Genomic DNA, 12,699 nt, shown 5'->3' on the forward strand with positions numbered 1-12,699 from the left:
TGATAGCGCCATATTTTTGTGGCACTGCCGCTTAGGTCATATTGGTGTAAAGCGCATGAAGAAACTCCATGTTGATGGACTTTTGGAGTCACTTGACTTTGATTCACTTGACACGTGCGAACCATGCCTCATGGGCAAGAGGACTAAGACTCCGTTCTCCGGAACAATGGAGCGTGCAAGTGACTTGTTGGAAATCATACATACGGATGTGTGTGGTCCGATGAGCGTGGAGGCACGCGGCGGATATCGTTATTTTCTCACCTTCACTGACGATTTGAGTAGATATGGTTATGTTTACTTGATGAAGCACAAGTCTGAGACATTTGAAAAGTTCAAGCAATATCAGAGTGAAGTTGAAAATCATCGTAACAAGAAGATCAAGTTCCTACGGTCTGATCGTGGGGGTGAATATCTGAGTTTCGAGTTTTGTGCTCACTTAAGACAATGTGGAATTGTTTCACAGTTGACACCGCCTGGAACACCACAGCGTAATGGTGTGTCCGAACGTCGTAATCGTACTTTATTAGAGATGGTGCGATCTACGATGTCTCTTACCGATTTGCCGTTATCGTTTTGGGGTTATGCATTAGAAACAGCTGCATTCACTTTAAATAGGGCAACATCAAAATCCGTTGAGACGACACCATACGAATTGTGGTATGGCAAAAGGCCAAAGTTGTCGTTTCTTAAAGTTTGGGGATGTGATGCTTATGTCAAAAAGCTTCAGCCTGAAAAGCTGGAACCCAAAGCGGAAAAGTGTGTCTTCATAGGTTACCCAAAAGAGACAGTTGGGTACACCTTCTATCTCAAATCCGAGGGCAAAGTGTTTGTTGCTAAAAACGGAGCTTTTCTCGAGAAGGAGTTTCTCTCGAGAGAATTGAGTGGGAGGAAGATAGAACTTGACGAGGTTGTCGAACCTCTCATCCCTCTGGATGGTGGCACGGGGCAAGGGGAAACCTCTGTCGTTGCGACGCCGGTTGAGGAGGAAGTTAATGATGATGATCATGAAACTCCGGTTCAAGTTTCTGTCGAACCACGCAGGTCGACGAGACCACGTGCTGCTCCAGAGTGGTACGGTAATCCCGTCTTATCAATCATGTTGTTGGACAACAATGAACCTGCAAATTATGAAGAAGCAATGGTGGGCCCAGATTCCAACAAATGGCTAGAAGCCATGAAGTCCGAGATAGGATCCATGTATGAGAACAAAGTGTGGACTTTGGAGGTACTCCCTGAGGGCCGCAAGGCTATTCAGAACAAATGGATCTTTAAGAGGAAGACGGACGCTGACGGCAATGTGACCGTTTATAAAGCTCGACTTGTGGCAAAGGGTTTTTCACAAGTTCAAGGAGTTGACTACGATGAGGCATTCTCACCCGTAGCGATGCTTAAGTCCGTCAAAATCATGTTAGCAATAGCTGCATTTTTCGATTATGAAATCTGGCAGATGGATGTCAAAACGGCGTTCCTTAACGGTTTCCTTAAGGAAGAATTGTATATGATGCAACCTGAAGGTTTTGTCGATCCTAAGAATGCTAACAAGGTGTGCAAGCTCCAGCGATCCATTTATGGACTGGTGCAAGCATCTCGGAGTTGGAACAAACGTTTTGATGAGGTGATCAAAGCATTTGGGTTTATACAAGTGGTTGGAGAATCTTGTATTTACAAGAAAGTGAGTGGGAGCTCTGTGGCGTTTCTAATATTATATGTGGATGACATATTACTGATTGGAAACAACGTAGAGCTTTTGGAGAGCATAAAAGGTTACTTGAATAAAAGTTTCTCTATGAAGGACCTAGGAGAAGCTGCTTACATTCTAGGCATTAAGATCTATAGGGATAGATCAAAACGCGTGATAGGACTTTCACAAAGCACATACCTTGATAAAGTTTTGAAGAGGTTCAAAATGGAACAGTCCAAGAAGGGGTTCTTGCCAGTTTTACAAGCTACGAGATTGAGTAAGACTCAGTGCCCAGCAACTGATGAGGATAGAGAGCATATGCGCTCCGTCCCCTATGCTTCAGCCATAGGCTCTATCATGTATGCAATGCTGTGCACTAGACCGGACGTTAGCTTGGCCATAAGTATGGCAGGTAGGTTCCAGAGTAATCCAGGAGTGGATCACTGGACAGCGGTCAAGAATATCCTGAAGTACCTGAAAAGGACTAAGGAGATGTTTCTCGTGTATGGAGGTGACGAAGAGCTCGCCGTAAAAGGTTACGTCGATGCAAGCTTTGACACAGATCCGGACGACTCTAAGTCGCAAACCGGATACGTATTTATTCTTAATGGGGGTGCGGTAAGCTGGTGCAGTTCCAAGCAAAGCGTCGTAGCAGATTCTACATGTGAAGCGGAGTACATGGCTGCCTCGGAGGCGGCTAAGGAGGGTGTCTGGATGAAGCAGTTCATGACGGATCTTGGAGTGGTGCCAAGCGCACTGAATCTAATAACCTTGTTCTGTGACAACACGGGTGCCATTGCCTTAGCAAAGGAACCACGGTTTCACAAGAAGTCCAGACACATCAAACGACGCTTCAACCTCATCTGCGACTACGTCGAAGGGGAGGACGTAAATATATGCAAAGTGCACACGGATCTGAATGTAGCAGACCCGCTGACTAAACCTCTTCCACAGCCAAAGCATGATCAACACCAGAACTGTATGGGTGTTAGATTTATTACAATGTAATTCGCATGATGATGTGAGGGCTAGATTATTGACTCTAGTGCAAGTGGGAGACTGTTGGAATTATGCCCTAGAGGCAATGATAAATATAGTTATTATTATAATTCCTGTATCAAGATAATCGTTTATTATCCATGCTATAATTGTATTGAATGAAGACTCATTTACATGTGTGGATACATAGACAAAACACTGTCCCTAGCGAGCCTCTAGTTGGCTAGCCAGTTGATCAAAGATAACTGGATCACGTCATTAGGAGAATCACGTGATGGACTAGACCCAAACTAATAGACGTAGCATGTTGATCGTGTCATTTTGTTGCTACTGTTTGCTGCGTGTCAAGTATTTGTTCCTATGACCATGAGATAATATAACTCACTGACACCGGAGGAATACTTTGTGTGTATCAAACGTCGCAACGTAACTGGGTGACTATAAAGATGCTCTACAGGTATCTCCGAAGGTGTTAGTTGAGTTAGTATGGATCAAGACTGGGATTTGTCACTCCGTGTGACGGAGAGGTATCTCGGGGCCCACTCGGTAATACAACATCACACACAAGCCTTGCAAGCAATGTAACTTAGTGTAAGTTGCGGGATCTTGTATTACGGAACGAGTAAAGAGACTTGCTGGTAAACGAGATTGAAATAGGTATACGGATACTGACGATCGAATCTCGGGCAAGTAACATACCGAAGGACAAAGGGAATGACATACGGGATTATATGAATCCTTGACACTGAGGTTCAAACGATAAGTTCTTCGTAGAATATGTAGGATCCAATATGGGCATCCAGGTCCCGCTATTGGATATTGACCGAGGAGTCTCTCGGGTCATGTCTACATAGTTCTCGAACCCGCAGGGTCTGCACACTTAAGGTTCGACGTTGTTTTATGCATATTTGAGTTATATGGTTGGTTACCGAATGTTGTTCGGAGTCCCGGATGAGATCACGGACGTCATGAGGGTTTCCGAAATGGTCCGGAAATGAAGATTGATATATAGGATGACCTCATTTGATTACCGGAAGGTTTTCGGAGTTACCGGGAATGTACCGGGAATGACGAATGGGTTCAGGGAGTTCACCGGGGGGGCAACCCACCCCGGGGAAGCCCATAGGCCTTGAGGGTGGCGCACCAGCCCTTAGTGGGCTGGTGGGACAGCCCAAAAGGGCCCTATGCGCATTAGAAAGAAAAATCAAAGAGAAAAAAAAAGAGGAGGTGGGAAGGGAAGGAAGGACTCCCACCCACCAAACCAAGTCCAACTCGGTTTGGGGGGGAGACCTTCCCCCCTTGGCTCGGCCGACCCCCTTGGGGCTCCTTGATCCCCAAGGCAAGGCCCCCCCTCTCCCACCTATATATACGGAGGTTTTAGGGCTGATTTGAGACGACTTTTCCACGGCAGCCCGACCACATACCTCCACGGTTTTTCCTCTAGATCGCGTTTCTGCGGAGCTCGGGCGGAGCCCTGTTGAGACAAGGTCATCACCAACCTCCGGAGCGCCGTCACGCTGCCAGAGAACTGTTCTACCTCTCCGTCTCTCTTGCTGGATCAAGAAGGCCGAGATCATCCTCGAGCTGTACGTGTGCTGAACGCGGAGGTGCCGTCCGTTCGGTACTAGATCGTGGGACTGATCGCGGGATTGTTCGCGGGGCGGATCGAGAGACGTGAGGACGTTCCACTACATCAACCGTGTTCACTAACGCTTCTGCTGTACGGTCTACAAGGGTACGTAGATCACTCATCCCCTCTCGTAGATGGACATCAACATGATAGGTCTTCGTGCGCGTAGGAAATTTTTTGTTTCCCATGCGACGTTCCCCAACAGGTACTTCCTTGTCTTCAGGTACGACGACAACGCCACGTTCACCGTGAAGGTGTTCGACACGACTATGTGTCGAAGGCGCTACCAGGAGGACGACGATGTCAGTACGCTCTGTCTCTTCTTCCTATCCATTAGGCTATGTCTCACACCCATTTTTTTTAAAAAAAATTGCATTTGGCAAGGCAATGGGAGCAGGGGCAGCGAGTACTGCGACAGGTGCTATGTCTACGGTAGCAGCGACTCTGGCTATAGCAAAAGTAGCAGCGACTCTGGCTACAGCAAAAGTAGCAGCGACGATGGCCTCGCGATGGTGATCCCACAGCTGGGCGACAAGGCCATGCCAATTCTGCTAGAGGAGTACATCCCACAGCCTGGCCTGGGGCTTCGTCGCTATAAGCGCATCAGGATGATGAAGGAGAAGGTGAAGAAGCAGGAGTGAAGATCTTAAGAACCTGATGGAGCTTTAATCTTTATAGTGTAAACCTTTTAAGTACGATAGTGTTGAACTGCTACTGCACTTTTAAGTATGATGGTGGTGTGCCTGATGAAATTTTGTGCATGCTCATGGATGCTCATTGATGAAAGATAAAATTATTTCTTTTTGTGCTTTCTCATGGATGCTCCTTGGTTGGTGTATATAACAACCTAAATTAACCCATAAACCACCCCCTTTAAAAAAAACTCAGCTTCAGCGAGGTGCTGACACGTGGATGCCTTTTGGTCTCGGTTGGTGTCACCAACCGGGACTAAAGGCCCCCCTGCCTGGCCTGGCCGCAGCGGCCACGTGGAGGCCCATCTGTCCCGGTTGGTGTAAGAACCAGGACTAAAAGCCGAGGGCATTAGTAACGACCTTTTAGTCCCGGTTCCAAAACCGGGACAGAAGGCCCTTACGAACCGGGACAAAAGGCCCTTTTTCTACTAGTGCTGCTCTATAATTACATGGAGTGCTCTTGCATGATTAGAAATACAAATGAAAATATTTGGAAAAATTCTAGCAGGCATATATGCTACCTCATCGGCTTCCTTAGGGCAAAACTCGAAAGACCTTTGCAAAATATGAAGAGAGCATTAAGTAGCCATTGAAGATCGCGGGTGCTGATGTTTAGACCATGATGGATACATGATCCACCTCACTCTCCCACATAGCCTATAGGAGCACGTGCTATAGTCAGTTGGTAATCAGTAGCCCGTTTCTCTTCTCTTTGCTCCAACTCAACACAAACATAGTATTTAATGTCTTACAGCCCGCCTATGTCACGGTCTTTATTGTACTTATTGTAATAGCACTCCCAATACCAGTCTCTTAGCATGAGTTCATAGACAGAATGCTGACATGGCACATCAATTAAACAAGAAAGAGAAGGAAGTTTTATCCTTCTCTCTACAACTAGGCCACAATATTAAGAAGCACGTGTGATCCCTAAACTAATTAAATACAACATCACTTAAAAACAACACCTAAGAGAAAATGCATTCCAACGGTTGTCTCTAAAAATTTATCACCACTTACGATAACGAGTTAAGAACCAATGCATTGGGAGCACCCTAAAACCCACCATCTTTAATATTATCAATCATGTGAGAATTATCTAATTGAATGCTAAAATTAAAGCACCTAATTTTTGATAGAAGTAAAAACCTTCCTTAACAAGTATGCTTCAGCCATTGTTGCATTCATAATGAAAGGTAATGGCATGCATGCAACAACCATAAACTTGGCGTGAACATCTCTAATGGCTACTCATGCACTTCCCCTTCCTTTATCGGCATCAATTGCAGCATCTACATTAATCTTGACATTACATTCAGGTGAGCATGTCCAACCATCCTTCCTTTCAAAAACATATTTCCTTACTCACCCAAAATTGTACTAGGGTCAATGACAATTGTTGATCTTTGTGCGGCATGAACTTGTTCACCATGTACACAACCGGTCAAAATAATTTCAGAAAATGGGATATACCTCCCAACAGATTCAACTGTCCCCTTAGAGTAAATAATATTCTCTACGAAAATGTCTCCTATCAAGTGTTGTAGCTTCTTCGATCACTTGTTATACCCCCTAGTCATATCCACGCCTGTTTTTCTCTATTACACTATAAAGACCATTTACATAATATCTCAGGTGGTTTGTTGTATAAATAATGTTGTCTTTTTGTAGAAAATGTAAAGGAGACCTCCCGCTTCATTTGCTCGACTAACTTCCTGACTCAACAACCCAACCATGTTAGTATAACTTGAGGTTGTCGCCTTTTTTCCCGTCCCACCCCATCCATGTATGATTTTTTTAGTGAAGTAGTTTTTTTTTTCTGAAATACTCTCTTCATCCCAAAATTATAGTCTTATGTTTGTTTACAAATGGGCGTATCAAAATACTAAAACGGGACTAGATACATTCATATCTAGACAAATTTAAGACAAGAATTTTGGAACGGAGAGATTATATCTTAGTGCAATATGTATTCCGATGTCAGTGAAATACAATACATGATTTAAGTGAAATTTATAAAATGTTAGTTTTGAAATACTGTTTTCAAATAATTACAATTTCATCTTTTTTGTTTACAAAATAAGAAATATTTTAGTTTAAAAGAATTGAAATCACTAGTTCAAATAATTGAAATATTCAGTTTGAAATTATGAAATCACTGTTTTGTGTGTTTCCAATTTCCCTCCATGCATTAAAGAAAAAGAGAGAGAGAACATGTGAGGTAGAGGATCCACTTAAAGAAAAGACGAGGAAGAGAGTTTTGCCTCGCGTCAGAACATGGTAGGGCCAGATTTGTTTTTTGAATGGTACATGGTAGGGCCAGATGAGAGAAATACCAGGATTCAAACTAGGAAAAGCAATGGAAGAGATTGTTTTTTTTTGTATTTTACAATGGCCCTAGCCCAATGAGATGGCCCGGCTTGGGCCCTGGCGCCCCTGGGCCCGGCCACCGCTGCTGCTTGTCCTTCACCCTCTCGGATCCTCCAAACCTCTCTTACCTCGATATCCACTGGCTGTTGGAAGGCTCAGGTTGGTTTCCAGTCTATCCGTACCTCCGGGCAACCGACAAGGACCTCGTCCTCTTCGACATCCACATCCCGCCATCCGGCCAGCAGTGCTTTTTGGACTTGCCGTCAGATCTCTTCGTCTACACGGCGGCGGGTCCTTCCCCGTCGGTGAAGCGGCTCCCTCCATACACTGAGCCCTGGGAATGGCTGTTCTGAGGTCTAGATACACCACAGGCATCCTGCGGCTCGCCAGCGACCGCTACATCGTTGCCGACCTCAGTGTCTAGCGGGAAAAAAGGGAGGGCCCCGACAATTGTTCCGGTGGTGCTAGTTGAACTTTGCGTCTTCAACTCCAAGACTGAAAAGTGGCAACTCTTCCTCGAGATGCGTGCCCCGCAGCTGCAAGACCAGAGCAATGGCGGCCAGTTCCCCATCCTCTGGGAGACCAACGATGTGCTCGCTTTGGACGGCCGGTTCCTCTGCTATGTCGACCGCTTGAGCGGCGTCCTGCTGTGCGACTTCTCCGACGATGCAGACTCACCGGTGCTCCACTTCGTGTCGTTCCCCGGAGGAAAAGAGTACCCCGACAAGCGATACATCACAATGTGCCTCGCAAATTTGTTACCGAAGGGTGTCCATCAGCCAAGGCATGATGCGCTTCGTCGACATTGACCATATGGCTATCAGGAGAGAATCCACGTTGGCTGGCGCCAGCGGCTCGAGAGAGGGCAAGGGCAGCAGCCGCCGCCGCCACCCCAGAAGGTCACCGTTTGGACATTGAAAGTGATGGGTGGCGGTGACCCTATGTTCAAGTGGGAGGCGCATCGTGTGATCAACCTGGATTGTCTTTGGGCGCAACGTGGTTACCAAGCTCTGGGCATGCGTCCGTGTCTTCCCGAGTTCCCAGTCGTCCCCACCGATGACCCGGATGCCCTGTGCTGCATGTTGAGGGACGAGAAACTACTTACCAATCAACAGCTCTACGGATCATGTGATGCAGATGCCCGGATACAGCCATGGATGGTCATGGTTGACATGAACCATGCATATCTGCGGTCATGTACTCCATATATCAATCAACACCCCTACGGTCCTGAATGCGTGAATGTGGAAGCTGTGAAAACTCACGAAAATTTCTTTTCCAATACGCTCCTACTTCCAACCGTCTTTTCTACATATACCTTGAAAGGCCAACAGGTAAGCTCTCTTATAATATTCAAATTCAGTTTCCCTTGAACTTACATATCGCATCTACAACCACCTATGACAAATACCACTGGTAGAAAAATGGTCTTTCGACCCAGGGCCGAAAGACCATTAGTCCCGGTTCAAATCAAAACCGGGACCCATGCGAGACATAGGTCCCGATTCGATTTGCCGGGGCATTGGACCCGGTTCGGTTCACCTCACTAGTCCCGTTTCGGGGGAAAATCCGGGACTAAAGATCCAGCGACTCCCACGTGACGTGCTGCGGATTATTAGTCCCGGTTTGTGGCACGAACCGGGATTAAAGGGTAGGCTATTAGTCCCGGTTTTAGACAAAAACCGAGAATAAAGTTCTGCCTATATCACTAGTGGGGACGGGGCCTTTAGCCCCGGCCCGTAAGGGGCTTTAGTCCCGGTTCACCAACCGGGACTAAAGGGGCGGGACTAAAGGCCTAACATTTAGTCCCGGCCCTGTTACAAGCCGGGACTAAAGGTGCTCCACGTGGGCGCCTCGTAGCGCCTCAGGGGCAGGCCCTTTAGTCCCGGTTCGTTACACAGACCGGGACTAAAGAGTTTCAGATTTTGCTTATTTTTGGGTTTTTTTTTGAATGAAATTATTTTTGGGTTTTAGGGTTTTAGGGTTTAGGTGTTCGGGAGATTAACGTGATGCCTCGTTTGGTGTTGGAGAATTAATTTTCATATAATTTAAATATAAATAATTATGCATATATATATATATATATAAGATTAACTTATCTTACAAGTGAGCATATATATACAATTATATGGAGATCTGAATTATCGGGACTAGAGTCCGTCTATTCGATTACATGGACGAACATCAGTAATGGACCCTAGCTACACTAAATCGTCCTTTGTCATCTATAGCTTCCGTCCTCAGAAAGGTCGCAAGCTCCTCTGCAACAGCAATCGCGCGTTGCTCTGGTAGGACCTTCGTCCTCATGGTCGTGTACTATATAAGAAGAGGAGATGAATATGAATATCAATCATGATAACAAAGAATGACGGGTAAAAATAGAGGTGTGAATGTTCATTGCTTACGTCGAATCTGTGATCCTTGTGCTCAGAGGTAAACGTGCGAATGGTCTCGCAAACATAGTATCCGCATAGATGCGTTCCCCGTGGCTGCTGGTCACACTTTACGAGAATATAATATATATAATCAAAATAATAATCTAGCATCATAAATGTATTGAAAATAGAAGTATATCATACTACTACTTACCTGAGCCGCTCTAAAGGTCACCTTCTCAGGAAAGATACCGGTAGTCACGCACTTGAACCGCTTCCAAACCCTGCCCGACAAGGATAATGGTTTGCTAAGTTTTTCATTAATTGATATATATCAGAAAATCATCGAAAGAGACCGATAGAGCGCAAGAATGATTGAAATTACCCTTGGAGCATGTCCTGCAGGCTTTGGAACTGTTCCAAGGGTCTCGATAATGGGTCGAAGGCATCAACTCTTCCCTTATCAATTTGAATGTCCAACAGAATCCAATGGAAGCTGCACATGTATATATATATATATATATATATATATGTGTGTGTGTGTGTGTGTGTGTGTGTGTGTGTGTGTGTGTGTGTAACTTATCAATTACACTTATAAGTGAATGGACACAACAGAGTAAAGACCCTCACCTGAAGTTGTATGGAAACAGTATGTGGTCACAGAAATTTTGATCAGTTATAAACCTTAGAAGGTTTTCCTCCGTCTCCTTGAGTTTATCAGTTAGCATCGCTATATGTATCTTATCTGGGTCAATAAACCCATTATTTAGGATGTTCTTACTTTTACAATCCAGAATCTTCATTCTGGATAATAGAGTACAAGTTATATATAGACAATGAATTGAAATAGCTAAACAAGTTATATGTAGACAACGAATTGAAAAACTTACAGACAATAGCAACTCATAAGCGATTTGTCGAGGGCGTCGCCATTGTACATCTGAAAGAGTTCATCAAAGTCGATATGGATTTCTTCTGGGCGGCCGTAGTACTCCCCTGGGACACTCACCACGATCATCGTTCTCCCATTCTTTGATTCACTTAAGTACCATGTATGCAAGTAACGCATATTTGTTGGGAGATCATCTTTGCTGACCAAAGGCTCTCCCATGACAAACTGTGGCTTAGGGGCTACCACAGCCTTGGGTAACCTGTCGTCTTGGGAAGCCAGAACATCTTCAACCGAGACACCCCATTGAGCCGCCCACTTATTTGCTAATTCAAAATCTTGCCCCTGCACCGGAGGGAGAACATTCTCGGTTAACACCTTGAGGGGTGGGATCAACTGTTTGGCCCGTTGTCCAAGCTGAGGAACGTCTGATTTTTTCTTGCTTGTAGTTGAACTTGATTTGCTCCCACTTGCACTTGCACGTGATCTGCTCTTTTTCACTTCCTTCTGCAATGTGCGTGTATAGTCATCAGGCTTATGGTGTAAGTCATACTATGATGGAAGGGTCGTGAAGTATTTTGCAAATGCTATTTGCTTCTCGGTGTATTCCGGGCGGGGCTCGGGTTCCTTCTTTTTCATCTACGCATCATGATGTTCCTTTGCTATCCTGGCGTTTTCCTTGGGGGTACGATCACAAGGTCTTATAGGAAGATTAGCATGAGGTACCTTTGGGAGGGGCGACCGTTTGCGCTTTGGGGGGCTCCGTCGCTTAGAAATCGTCGGCGGAGCGTTCTTGGTGGCACGCTCCCGCTTAGTATCCGGAGCGGGCGGCGGCGGAGACGGACGACCCAAGTCCGGCGGCGGTGATCGAGATGGACTCGTGTTGTGCTGCCGACGTCATGTGGAGGGCTTGGAGGTAATGGAGGTGTAGGTGACCTGCGATGACTCGGAGGCGGTGTTGTCCTTGGGGCCGAGCCTGGAAGCTTGATGTAGTTCTTGTCCCATAGGATGACTCCACCCAGTACTTCTCCGAGTGTCCTCTCATCTTCGGGTCCAGCTATGTCGAGCTCCAGATCATGAAACCCCGCCATGATTTCATCCACCCCGACTTTAGCAAAGCCAGCTGGAATCTCACGGCCATGCCAGCGTGCATCAGGGCCAGAAGGTAAAGCTTGTCCGACGGCCACCTTCATGGATATGTTCTTGAATTTCTGATGGAGTTCACATGATGTTGACTCCTTGATTCCATCCACGGGGTAGCCGGGACCGCTCTCTATCATTCTTCGTGCATCGTCGGACGGGGCCTCAGATTCAGCCATGCTGCTTTTCCGCTTAGATGGCGCGCCGGTAATATCAAGTGCAGGATCTTCCTGGCGCGCTCCTCCTCTAAGCTCATCAATCCGCTTCTGTTGCTCGTTAATCCTGGCAAGCAACTGGTTGAACTTGTCATTCTCCTCATCCTGCTGCCGCTTCTTTGCTCTCTCTCGGCTTCTGTAAGTGTCTTGGTCTCTGGAAACCCAAGCCACCACGGGTAAGAAGGACCGAAGCCTCGCGTTCGTCCTCCATGTTCGTCATTGCCGAGGACCAGTGTGAGCAAATCTTTGTCTCTATCTACAGTGAACTTTCTTTTTCCCTCCTTAATTTCTTTCACTATCCTTTTCCAATTCTCCCTGGGTATCCTAAGACCGTCACTGCAGATGAGGTCCCCTGTTCCTTCGTCGTACGAACCACCATGCGCAAGGAACCAATTTCTTGCTCTCAATTCCCACTCATCACGGAGTGGTTCAGGTACGATGCCTTTATCTAGCAGATCTTGCTCTTTCTTATCCCACTTTGGGATGGCAGTCTCATAGCCCCCTGGCCCCAGCTTGTGGTGATATTTCTTCTTGTCGGCATTTATCTTGTTCTTTTCTGATAATGCATGGGCATCTTCTGACTCCTTGTACTCTTGAAATGCCTTCCAGTGATTCGCCTGCTTGGCTAGATACCCCTCGAACACTGGCACTTTCTTTGTCTTCAGATAGTTTTTTCATAGCTTCTTCTTCCAGCTACGGAACAGTTCG

At 46.1% G+C, this 12,699-nt stretch overlaps 1 pseudogene; it reads left to right on the top strand.

The window, feature by feature from the left end:
* The first annotated feature begins 7,893 nt into the window (after positions 1 to 7,893).
* LOC123397226 lies at positions 7,894 to 8,745 on the top strand (annotated as a pseudogene).
* Positions 8,746 to 12,699: the final 3,954 nt, after the last annotated feature.

Source organism: Hordeum vulgare, chromosome 5H (assembly GCF_904849725.1).
Source record: "Hordeum vulgare subsp. vulgare chromosome 5H, MorexV3_pseudomolecules_assembly, whole genome shotgun sequence".
Classification (NCBI taxonomy): Eukaryota; Viridiplantae; Streptophyta; class Magnoliopsida; order Poales; family Poaceae; genus Hordeum; species Hordeum vulgare.